This window comes from Canis lupus, chromosome 3, assembly GCF_011100685.1.
Source record: "Canis lupus familiaris isolate Mischka breed German Shepherd chromosome 3, alternate assembly UU_Cfam_GSD_1.0, whole genome shotgun sequence".
Lineage (NCBI taxonomy): Eukaryota > Metazoa > Chordata > Mammalia > Carnivora > Canidae > Canis > Canis lupus.
This window is the reverse complement of record NC_049224.1, coordinates 8,472,234-8,484,396: the sequence shown is the minus strand read 5'-3', so window position 1 is coordinate 8,484,396 and position 12,163 is coordinate 8,472,234. Positions and strand designations below refer to the sequence as shown.

General features: G+C 42.6%; 1 long non-coding RNA gene across 1 annotated transcript in view; it reads left to right on the top strand.

The window, feature by feature from the left end:
- Window positions 1-324: 324 nt before the first annotated feature.
- The window catches only part of LOC119870733, a 32,398-nt gene continuing 20,559 nt past the window's right edge, over window positions 325-12,163 (top strand). Inside the window, exons 1-2 of the long non-coding RNA XR_005356283.1 lie at window positions 325-1,303; window positions 4,384-4,433. This is a non-coding gene — a long non-coding RNA (uncharacterized LOC119870733). The remainder of the gene's footprint in view (window positions 1,304-4,383; window positions 4,434-12,163) is intronic.

The following is a 12,163-nucleotide window of genomic DNA, read 5'->3' as shown; positions in this document are numbered from 1 at the left end:
AGCACAGAAAACAGAAAAAGTCTATTTGTACCATTTATAAACTGAATAATAAATATGCCTCCTACAGAAGGAATTACACATACAGTAGGATGAGAGAATTTAAATTTTGGGAGGGAGAAAAATGAGTTGTCTGATTTCTGCCAATCTTCTATTCATTTGTTCATTTAACAAGTACATGTCACTAACTACTAGGACATGGCACATAGCCCAGTGCATTAGGCCAAATTAAAAATACACTTGCACAATTAAAAAGTCCTAGCTCTCATGCAAGACAGGGGATGCACTCAAAGAGCTATTATAAAAGTCTGTAAGTGAGGAGTCAAGACCTGCTGCTGATCTTATTTATGAGAATTTCATTCATATAAACTGGGAGGAATATTTTCCGGCCCCAGCATAGGAAACAGGAGAAAACTTTCTACCAATCATTCTGTGAAAAGAAAGATAGATCAAATTCTACTATGAAGCATATAGATATCATTCAAATTATTTTGTTACTTTTAGACTTTGGATAAGAGGGTCATTGACTAAATATTGGAAGTTTATTCTTATAAAGAAATAAGTATTTTGTTATCACCCTTGTTATACTGGATTTTTTTTTTTTTTTTGCACAAAAGATTCTTTTAAACCACTTTTTCTTGATTGACTAAAATCTTGCTGAAAAATTCAAGTACGTAAACAGACCATTAGTCAATCAAGTTCCCACTTAGGGGAACTTACACACACACACACACACACACACACACACACACACTCATATAATTGTAGATAGAAGTTCAGGGTGTGTTGTTGGACTTGACTTCAAGGGAAGACTCATTTTGAACTAGGGCAGAAATAGAGACATCGTTAACTCATAACAAAGGAATGGGCAAGAGCAGCTGGAACAAGGGACTCCTACATCTTCAGGACTCTTGTCCTCATAACTCTGCTCTCTTCTGTATGTTAGTCACTGCTTAATTTCTCCTGGGGCATGCAGAGCTTTCCATGCTGTGAAGGACTTGAATGTTGGCAGCAAGTCTGGATTCAAATCATTCCAGATTCACTCTCAGAAAGAAATTAAAAAAAAAAAAAAAAGAAGAAGAAGCTCTTTTCCTCCATTCTCAATTCTTTCTCACCCCAATCTTAGTCTAAAGCCTCTCTAAAATGGACAATGGAAGTGTGCAGTTCTGACTTCTCACTAAAGCCAGTGAGGCCGTGTCAGGCGGGAAGAAAGGAAGCTCCAATTGAGACCATGTGGTGACAGCTGGGATGGGGGAGCACAGGGAGGAAAAGAAGAATTCCAAAAAGAGGAATGCTAGACATACAGGTAATTAATGAATTCAAACGTGGCTTAGATATCTTCAAATATTTCATGCTCTTGTGATTGGCTTTTAATCAAAGCTTTGTAGTTCCTGTGAAGAGTATATGTTCATTTGTTATTGATAAAGGATTTTAATTTGTTTTGCTGTTCTAATACAAAGTACATTACTAGTGATTGAAAATACTGGAACAATATCTGGGGTTATTATTTGATTTTGTATTCTATAAAATTTTTAATGATTATTTAACCTCAACAACAGTGTTACAATACTTAGCTATTACAATGATAGTTGTGTAATCACCAAAAAAGTGCTTAAAATATCATCATTAAGAGTAACATATTAGAGATTTGGCCATTTCTAGTACAGCCTATTTCTTTAAACCCTTTACAGTGACCATAGATTTCTTTTGAAGTGCTTCTAATAAGTTTAGACAGATCGCTTCTTAGAAGGCATTTCTTTCTTATTGTTACAATCAAAATGTCTTGCTCAAACTAACCTACTTCCATGGTTTAGGGGGAAAATGTACTTGTAGATAATTTTAGCCTTTTAAGTGGCAATTCCTATTCAAGTTCAAATTGGAATTGACTCAAATGAGTGAAAATCAGTTCCATTACTTTTATTTCCTACAATGCCCTTCACTCCCATTTTTTCAATGCCATGAGCTATTCATTCCTTACTTTCTTCACTTGTCTTCCAAGCAGAATTCAATGCATAGCGTCTAACTTCCCAGATCTGCTATTTTAATTTCTTAAGACATAGATTAGATTCCCAGTTTTGAACCTAGTAGCATAAAAACTTAGACTGGGTCAGACAGCTGAATGTAATTAAGATTGATTGGCCAATTCAACAATAAAAATAACTAGCCAGATAAGGGGTTAGTGATTGTGCCAAGCAAGTAAAAAGAATCAAATTACCTAGTAGCTGGAACGAAACCCTTGAATTTTGAAAGAATAAAGCCTGGTGATAAAATAAACTTGAAAGTGCACATGTACGACAATGTACTCTCTTGAGCCAAATGCAATATGCCTGCTAGAAAGATCTGTGGAGACTTGTTCAACCACAAATAATAAACTGAAACTTACTCCATATTGGTGGGGGACCATATGATATTTCAGTGTAACCACAGAGCCCATATCTCAGAGTAGTGTAGAGCAGAGTTTTCATGAAAATTTCAGGCACTATTTCATAAAACCCAGTGGTCATGTGAACAGTTTAGATGTTTCAGGGAACATTTCCTCTTATTTTCACTCAACTTTTAAGACATTTACTTTAATATACACATTACAATTATTAATATATTGGATAAAATACAACACATATCATACATTTCAATGGCTATTTGTTAAGATTAAGCTTAAAGGAGGTGTTTAAGATAAAACAGTGATCAATTTGAAGAAAAATATCCAGTACTCAGTTGTTCATTCCACAAGTATTAAGCAGGTGGTCAGTGCTGACCTCTTGGATAAGCGATGTGAGCGGACTTGGAGAAGGTAAAAGAGTGAGCCACGTAGATACTGGAGACGTGTTCCATGCAGAGAGAAGTTAGAACAGATGCCCTAAAGTAGGAAAGACTGACATATGGGAGGAATAGTAAGAGGCCAGTGTGGCTAGAGAAGAGAAAGAGAGGAGGCCAGAAGATTCTGGGGAACCAGATCACACAGTACATTCTAGGTGGGTGACTGTAGAACTTATCATACAATCTGGGACACTTATGGAATCAAGAAGATGTGTTTGTTTAATAATGATACCAAAATGGCATGTGTACAATGGGAGTTGTCACAGGCGAACTGGAACATAGGGTCACCCTACTTGTAGGACAATGTAAGGACTTTGGCTTTTACTGAGAGTAAAATGGAGAGCCATCGCAGATATTTTTAAAGAAGTTGTCCCTGCTGCTATGTTGAGATTCGACTGTAGTAGGGCAGGTATAAAAACACACCATAGATGCTAATTGAGGTGATAGAAGCATAGACTCTACAAGTCCAGAGAGCACTGCTCTAGCGTACATGGTGTGTCAATCCACCCTGATCCAGGATACGTCTGTCAGGTCCTGGAATAGGTGGTGTCAAGAGAAGCCTAATGGGTTTGTTCCACACCCCCAAGACATTAGTACTTATTTTCTATAGCACTGTGCTAGGTTCTAGAAATAGAATATTGAAACCATACACTAAACTCAAGAAATTTGATTAGAGAGATGGAACGTCTCTTTATGTAACAAATAATAAATCCTCAAAGATTATGAATGATTCATCCTGGTGGGTGATTCTCCTGATGTTAGAGGAAGAACAAGAAAAGGCATTCTGGGGAGACAGCATCAGCTGAGTTCAAACATCTCATATCCCATTTCTCTTCTGAAACTTCCAATAACCCCCCCCCCCCAAAAAAAAAAAAGTGTGTCTAGTTTTAAAGTTTGTAAAACCTCTTTGGTGATTCAAATGTTAGCCCTTAGGTTGAGAAGCACCGACCAAAGTGACAGCACATTGAATTATGGGATATTCTTCTGGGACTTGTGTTCCTTGTTTCAGAATTAAAAATCAGTGCACAGTTAAACCCGACCATGAGGTGCCAATTGTAGAAAAACGTGGAAGAAAATAGGCAAAGAAAATGGCTTGAATAAAGTTTTCAATTGTATAAGGAAATGCAACCAGAGAGATAGAGAAATGGAGATGACAGAGATGACCCTTGAATAACACAGATTTAAACTGTGTAGGCCCACTTACACGGGGATTTTTTTTTCAATAAAATATATGCACAACTGCAAATATATTTCTTCATCCTTATGATTTGTTTCATAAGATTTCCTCTCCTGTAGCTAACCTTACTGTAAGAATGCAGAATATAGGACACATAACTTACAAACTATGTGTTAACTGTCTGATATTAGAAACTTCCAGTCAACAATAGGCTATTAGTAATTAGATCTCGGGGGGAGTCTAAAGTGCTACATGGATTTTCAGCTGCACTGGGGTGACGACCCTAACCCCTCCATTGTTCAATGGTCAACTATAAATGTATTAGTTTGCTTGGGCTGCCATAAGAAGGTACCACATACTGGGTGGCTTAACTAACATTTATATCCCTACAGTTCTGGAGGCCAAAAGTGCAAGATCAAGGTGCCTGCAGTGCTCATTTCTGGTAAGAACTCATTTCCTGGCTTGTATGTGGCTGCTTTCTACTTTTTATGTATATTTTTTTATTGGAGTTCGATTTGCCAACATATAGTATAATACCCAGGGCTCATCCCATCAGGTGCCCTCCTCAGTGCCCGTCAGCCAGTCACCCCATCCCTTCAGCGGCCTCCCCTTTCACTATCCCTTGTTCCCATTTCACAGATTTAGGAGTCTCTCATGTTTTGTCACCCTCTCTGATTTTTTCTCACTCATTTTCCCTCCTTTCCTTTATAATCCCTTCCAGTTTCTTATATTCCCCGTATGAGTGAAACCATATAATGATTGTCCTTCTCCAATTGACTTATTTCACTCAGCATAATACCCTCCAGTTCCAACCACATCAAAGCAAATGGTGGGTATTCGTCCTTTCTGATGGCTGAGGAATATTCCATTGTATACATAGACCACCTCTTCTTTATCCATTCATCTGTCAACGGACATCAAGGCTCCTTCCACAGTTTGGCTATTGTAGACGTTGCTGCTGTGAATATTGGAGTGCAGGTGTCCTGCCATTTCACTGCATCTGTATCTTTGGGGTAAATCCCCAGCAGTGCAATTGCTGGGTCACAGGGTAGCCCTATTTTTAACTCTTTGAGGAACCTCCACACAGTTTTCCAGAGTGGCTGCACCAGTTCACATTCCCACCAACAGTGCAAAAGGGTTCCATTTTCTTCACACCCTCTCCAACATCTGTTGTTTCCTGTCTTGTTAATTTTCCCCATTCTCACTGGGGTGAGGTGGGATCTCATTGTGGTTTTGATTTGTATTTCCCTGATGGCCAGTGATGCGAAGCATTTTACCATGTGCTTGTTGGCCATGTATAGGTCTTCTTTGCTGAAATTTCTGTTCAGGTCTTCTGCCCATTTCATTAGATTTTTTTGTTTCTTGGGTGTTTAGTTTAATAAGTGCTTTATAGATCTTGGAGACTAGCCCTTTATCTGATAGGTCATTTGCAAATATCTTCTCCATTCTGTAGGTTGTCTTTTAGTGTTGTTGACTGTTTCCCTCACTGTGCAGAAGCTTTTTATCTTGATGAAGTCCCAATAGTTCATTTTTGCTTTTGTTTCTTTTGTCTTCATAGATGTGTCTTGCAAGAAGTTGCTGTGGCCGAGTTCAAAAAGGGCGTTGCCTGTGTTCTCCTCTAAGCTTTTGATGGATTCTTGTCTCGCATTTAGATCTTTCATCCATTTTGAGTGTATCTTTGTGTCTGGTGTAAGAGAACGGTCCAGTTTCATTCTTCTGCACATGGCTGTCCAATTTTCCCAGCACCATTTATTGAAGAGACCGTACTTTTTCCAGTGGATAGTCTTTCCTACTTTGTCGAATATTAGTTGACCATAGAGTTGAGGGCCCATTTCTGGATTCTCTATTCTGTTCCACTGATCTATGTGTCTGTTTCTGTGCCAGTACCACACTGTCTTGATGACCACAGGTTTGTAGTACAACCTGAAATCTGGCATTCTGATGCTCCGGCTCTGGTTTTCTTTTTTCTTTTTCTTTTTCTTTTTTTTTAATTTTTTCTTTTTATTATTTATGATAGTCACAGAGAGAGAGAGAGAGAGAGAGAGAGGCAGAGACACAGGCAGAGGGAGAAGCAGGCTCCATGCACCGGGAGCCCAACGTGGGACTCGATCCCCGGTCTCCAGGATCGCGCCCTGGGCCAAAGGCAGGAGCTAAACCGCTGCACCACCCAGGGATCCCCTGGTTTTCTTTTTTAATATTCCCCTGCCTATTCGGTGTCTTTTCTGATTCCACACAAATCTTGAGATTATTTGTTCCAACTCTGTGAAGAAAGTCTGTGGTATTTTGATAGGGATTGCATTGAGTGTGTAAATTGCCCTGGGTAACATTGACATTTTCACAATATTTATTCTTCCAATTCATGAGCATGGAATGTTTTTCCATCTCTTTGTGTCTTCCTCAATTTCTTTCAGAAGTGTTCTGTAGTTTTTACGGTATGGATTCTTTGCCTCTTTGGTTAGGTTTATTCCTAGGTATCTTAGGCTTTTGGTGATTATAAATGGGATTGACTCCTTAACTTCTCTTTCTTCAGTCTCGTTGTTAGTGTATAGAAATGCCACTGATTTCTGGGCATCGATTTTGTATCCTGCCACACTGCCAAATTGCTGTATGAGTTCTAGCAATCTTGGGGTGGAGTCTTTTGGGTTTTCTATGTACACTATCATGTCATCTGCGAAGAGGGAGAGTTTGACTTCTTCTTTGCCAATGTGAATGCCTTTTATTTCTTTTTGTTGTCTGATTGCTGAGGCTAGGACTTCTAGTACTATGTTGAATAGCAGTGGTGAGAGTGGACATCCCTGTCCTGTTCCTGATCTTAGGGGAAAGGGTCCCAGTGTTTCCCCCATTGAGAATGATATTTGCTGTGGTATTTTCATAGATGGCTTTTAAGATGCTGAGGAATGTTCTCTCTATCCCTACACTCTGAAGAGTTTTGATCAGGAATGGATGCTGTGTTTTGTGAAATGCTTTCTCTGCATCTATTGAGAGGATCACATGGTTCTTATTTTTTCTCTTGTTGACGTGATCTATCACGTTGATTGTTTTACGAGTATTGAACCAACCTTGCATCCTAGGGATAAATCCCACTTGGTCATGGTGAATAATCTTCTTAATGTACTGTTGGATCCTCTTGGCTAGTATCTTGTTGAGAATTTTTGCATCCATGTTCATCAGGGATATTGGTCTATAATTCTCCTCTTTGGTGGAGTCTTTGGCTTTGGAATGAAGGTGATGCTGGCCTCATAGAACGAGTTTGGAAGTATTCCCTCCCTTTCTATCCTTCGGAACAGCTTTAGAATAGGTATTATTTCTTCTTTAAAAAAAAAAATCAAAAAAATAAAAAAATAAAAAAATAAATAAACATTTGATAGAGGGACGCCTGGGTGTCTCAGCCATTGAGTAACTGCCCTTGGCTCAGGGCATGATCCCACGGTCTCAGGATCAAGTCCCACATCAGGATCCTTGCCTGGAGCCTGCTTCTCCCTCTGCCTATGTCTCTGCCTTTCTCTCTCTGTGTCTTTCATGAATAAAACAATAAAATCTTTAATATATATATATATATATATATATATATATATATATATATATATCATCATTTGATAGAATTCCCCTGGGAAGCCATCTGGCCCTGGACTTTTGTGTCTTGGGAGGTTTTTGATGACTGTTTCAATTTCCTCCCTGGTTATCAGCCTGTTCAGGTTTTCTATTTATTCCTGTTCCATTTTGGGAATTTGTGGTTTTCCAGAAATGTGTCCATTTCTTCTAGATTACCTAATTTATCAGCGTGTAGATGTTCATAATACGTTTTAAAAATCTTTGTATTTCCTTGGTATTTGTTGTGATCTCTCCTCTTTCATTCATGATTTTATTAATTTGAGTCTTTTTTTCTTTTTAATAAGGCTGGCTAATGGTTTATCTATCTTATCAATTCTTTCAAAGAACCAACTCCTGGTTTTGTTGATCTGTTCCACAGTTCTTCTGGTCTCTATTTTATTGAGCTCTGCTCGTATCTTTACTAACTCTCTTTTTCTGCTGGGTGTAGGTTTTATTTGCTGTTCTTTCTCCAGTTCCTTTAGGTATAAGGTTACCTTGTGTATTTGAGTTTTTTTCCAATTTTTCTGAGGGATGCTCATATTGTATTTCCCTCTTAGGACTGCTTTTGCTGTATCCCAAAGATTTTGAATGGTTGAATCTTCATTTTTATTAATTTCCATGAATCTTTTTAATTCTTCTCTAATTTCCGGGTTGACCCATTCATCTTTTTAGTAGGATGTTCTTTAACCTCCATGTGTTTAAGTTTCTTCCAAATTTCTTCTTGTGATTGAGTTCTAGTTTAAAGCATTGTGGTCTGAAAATATGCAGGGGACAATCCCAATCTTTTGGTATTGGTTGCAAACTGATTTGTGACCCAGTATGTGGTCTATTCTGGAGAAAGTTCCATGTGCACTTGAGAAGAATGTGTATTCAGCTGCGTTCGGATGCAAAGTTCTGTATATATCTGTGAAATCCATCTGGTCCAGTGTATCATTTAAGGCCCTTGTTTCTTTGGTGATGTTGTGCTTAGAAGATCTGACATTTGCAGAAAGTGCCGTGTTGAAGTCTCCTACACTTAGGGTATTATTACCTAAGTTTTTACTTTGGTTATTAATTGATTGATATACTTGGCAGTTCCCACATTAAGGGCATAAATATTCATGATTATTAGGTCTTCTTGTTGGATAGACCCTTTAAGTATGATAGAGTGTTCCCCTTCATCTTTTACTACAGTGTTTGGGATAAACTTTAATTTATCTAATATGAGGATTGCTACCCTTGCTTTCTTTTGAGGACCATTTGAATGATAAATGGTTCTCCACCCATTCATTTTCAGGCTGAAGGTTTCCTTACATCTAAAATGAGTCTCTTGTAGACAGCAAATAGATGGGTCTTGCTTTTTTATCCAGTCAGAAACCCTGAGTCTTTTGATGGGATCATTTAGCTCATTCACAATCTGAGTAACTATTGAAAGATATGAATTTAGTGTCATCATAATACCTATTCAGTCCCTGTTTTTGTGGATTGTTTCTTTGGCTTCCTCTTACTTTTACAGAGGCCCCCTTAATATTTTTTGCAGAGCTGGTTTGGTGGTCACATATTCTCTGTTTCTGCCTATCCTGGAAGCTCTTTATCTCTCCTTCTATTCTGAATGACAGCCTTGCTGGATAGAGTATTCTTGAATGCATGTTCATCTCATTTAGGACCCTGAATATATCCTGCCAGCCGTTTCTGGCCTGCCAGGTCTCTGTGGAGAGGGCTGCTGTTAACCTAATACTTCTCCCCCTAAATGTTAGGGATTTCTTGTCTCCTGCTGCTTTAAGGATCTTCTCTTTATCTTTGGAATTTGCAAGTTTCACTATTAAATGTCAAGGTGTTAAATGGTTTTTATTGATTTTAGGGGGAGGGGACCTCTATCTCCTGGATCTGGATGCCTATTTCCCTCCCCAAGTTAGGGAAGTTCTCAGCTATGATTTGTTCAAATATGCTTTCTGGCCCTCTAGCCCTCTTGGCATTTTCTGGAACCCCAAGTATATATAGATTCTTCCTTCTGAAGCTGTCATTTATTTCCCTTAACCTTTCCTCATGGTCTTTTAATTGTTTTTCTCTTTTTTTCCTTCAGCTTCCTTCCTTGCCTTCAACTTGTCTTCTGTGTTGCTCATTGTTTCTTCCATTTCATTAACCCCCATCGTTAGGACCTCCAATTTGGACTGTATCTCATGGAATTGATTTTTAATTTCGGCCTGATTAGATCTAAATTCTGCAGTCATGAAGTCTCTAGAAGCCTTTATGCTTTTTTCCAGAGCCACTAGTAGCTTTATAATTGTGCTTCTGAATTGGCTTTCTGACATTGAATTGTAATCCATATTCTGTAACTCTGTGGCAGAGAGTACTGTTTCTGCTTCTTTCTTTTGTAGTGAGTTCTTCCTTTTAGTCATTTTGCTCAGTGCAGAGTGGCTGTATGAGCGGGCTGCATCAAGAATATCAACCATGGCCTAAGTAAATTTCACCCTAGATGATTCTGACCAGGTCAGAGACCAGAAAATGAAAACAAAGATCAGAACAAAGTAAAACAAAAGGACCACTAAAGTGAAAAACAAATTTTAAAACAAACTAGTAAAAAATAAAAGTCAAGAATCCCAAAGAAGAAAAAAAGAAAACAAAAGAAAAAAGAAGAGAAAAAAGTAAAGAGGAAGAAAAGAAAAAAGAAAAAAAGAGAAGAAAGAAAGGGAGGGCTGGAGATGGTGGTAACAAAGCTGTAGTGGAGGGAGAGAGTAGTCTACCTGAGGGGTCCTAGAGGGTGATCCTCTTGGTTCTGAGTATATTCAGTTCTGTGTGTTAGGAGACGCTCAGTCCCAAATTTATATAAACCCAATACTTGTAGAGAGCCCCACCACTGAGCACTAAAACATACAGGAGATAAAAGAGGGGGGCAGGATGGGAAGGACGAGAGAATATAACCTCACAGAATGAACCAGCAGGGTGTTCCATCCGGTTCTGGGTGCTGCTGGTCATGTTTTAGAAGGTATTAACTTCCCCCATCGTAGAACAAAGTGAGGCAGAGAAAACAAACACAAAACAAAATCCCATGTCTCTTAATCTCCCAAAATGAAATTGACTGTGTTGAAGGGAATCTAGAAGTGGAAAATATATCTAGGACCTGTAATTGTCGAAATATGAAAGTCAAAAAGGAAGAAACTTAAAAATGAAGAGGCAGTAAAATATTGTAGTTAAGGTGTGAAAAGAAAAATAATACTGGAAATGTTTAGTCTGATATAAAAAGGAGTTGTAATGGAAAACAGAAAGAAAAAAGGACCCTCTAGTTCTGTACACTCGTTTCCCTGGTTTTCCCTGGGTCCCGGAGCTTCTCAGCGCTGCTGGGTCGGGAACTTGCTCCTCCCCGACCTCCCAGCGGGTCTCTGGGGGAGGGGCTGCCGCGGACCCTCAGGTGTGTGCACCTGGGGAGATGCCCCGCCCCTGGGGTGCCGCTCAGGTGAGCTGTGGACGCGGGAGGCCCTGAGCCCTGGGGCCCCGCCCTCCTGGAACGCGAGGAGCGACCACACCGGCCCGGGCTCCAGCTCCGGGGACAGCTCCCCGCCAGTAACGCCCTGGCCTGGTGCTGGGGGCCGGGGTGCTGCTCCGCACAGCGTGGGGGCGCCCCGTGGGGGTAGGGTCCTCCCCGACCTGTGCCCTCCCGCCTTCCCCCCCAGGGTCCTCCCTATCCCGCACCCTCCCCCCTCCCCCCTCCCAGGGGAGCGCAGGATCCCGGCTGTGTGCCCCCAAGCGACCTGGGATCCGGGCCCTGTGCTGCTGGACCCGCTCGGTGCCGCCTCTGCCGCCTCTCCCTCCGCCCGGAGGCCCCCCCAGGGATCGGGGCTCAGCCCCCTCTGCCCGGAGTCCCCTCAGGGATCGGGGCTCAGCCCGCTCCGCCCGGAGCCCCGCCCCCAGGGATCCGGGCTCAGCCCCCTCCGACCGGAGCCCCCCCCAGGGATCGGGGCTCAGCCCCCTCCGACCGGAGCCCCCCCAGGGATCGGGGCTCAGCCCCCTCCGACCGGAGCCCCCCCCCAGGGATCGGGGCTCAGCCCCCTCCGCCCGGAGCACCCCCCCAGGGATCGGGGCTCAGCCCCCTCCGCCCGGAGCACCCCCCCCAGGGATCGGGGCTCAGCCCCCTCCGACCGGAGCCCCCCCCAGGGATCGGGGCTCAGCCCCCTCCGCCCGGAGCACCCCCCCCAGGGATCGGGGCTCAGCCCCCTCCGCCCGGAGCCCCCCCCAGGGATCGGGGCTCAGCCCCCTCCGACCGGAGCCCCCCCCAGGGATCGGGGCTCAGCCCCCTCCGCCCGGAGCCCCCCCCAGGGATCGGGGCTCAGCCCCCTCCGCCCGGAGCCCACCCCCGGGATCGGGGCTCAGCCCCCTCCGCCCGGAGCACCCCCCCCAGGGATCGGGGCTCAGCCCCCTCCGCCCGGAGCCCCCCCCAGGGATCGGGGCTCAGCCCCCTCCGCCCGGAGCCCCCCCCCCAGGGATCGGGGCTCAGCCCCCTCCGACCGGAGCCCCCCCCAGGGATCGGGGCTCAGCCCCCTCCGCCCGGAGCCCCCCCAGGGATCCGGGCTCAGCCCCCTCCGCCCGAAGCCCCCCCACTTCTTC